Below are 456 nucleotides of genomic sequence, written 5' to 3'. Positions count from 1 at the left end.
GGGCCGGCCCGCCGGCGGTGTAGCGGGGCGGGGTGGGGAAGGGAAGGGATGGGCTGCGCCCCCAGCATCCACGTCTCGCAGAGCGGCGTGATTTACTGCCGGGACTCGGACGAGTCCAATTCCCCCCACCAGACCACCACCATCTCGCAGGGCACCGCCACCCTGCACGGCCTCTTCATCAAGACAGACGCGGCCGACTCCATCCCCTCCGTCCTCGCCTACCAGAGCCGGCAGCAGCCGCCGCCCTCCGCCGGCCCCCGCCGCAAGGAGCGCAGGGAGCCCGGCGCCTCCGCCCGGGCCAGGGCGACCCGCTGCTGCGGCGTCGAGGCGGAGACCCAGACCCAGACCAGCAACGCCAGCGTCCAGGTAAAGCCGCGGCCGCTGCGGAGCGGCTCCCCGGAGGGGCTGGTGTGGGTTCCCCGCCGGCCGCGGCCGAGGGAGGACGGAGCCAGAGCG

Source organism: Haliaeetus leucocephalus, unplaced genomic scaffold (assembly GCF_000737465.1).
Source record: "Haliaeetus leucocephalus isolate CR32 unplaced genomic scaffold, Haliaeetus_leucocephalus-4.0 Scaffold450, whole genome shotgun sequence".
Lineage (NCBI taxonomy): Eukaryota > Metazoa > Chordata > Aves > Accipitriformes > Accipitridae > Haliaeetus > Haliaeetus leucocephalus.
The sequence above is the reverse complement of the archived record's forward strand: the minus strand, read 5'-3'. Positions refer to the sequence as shown.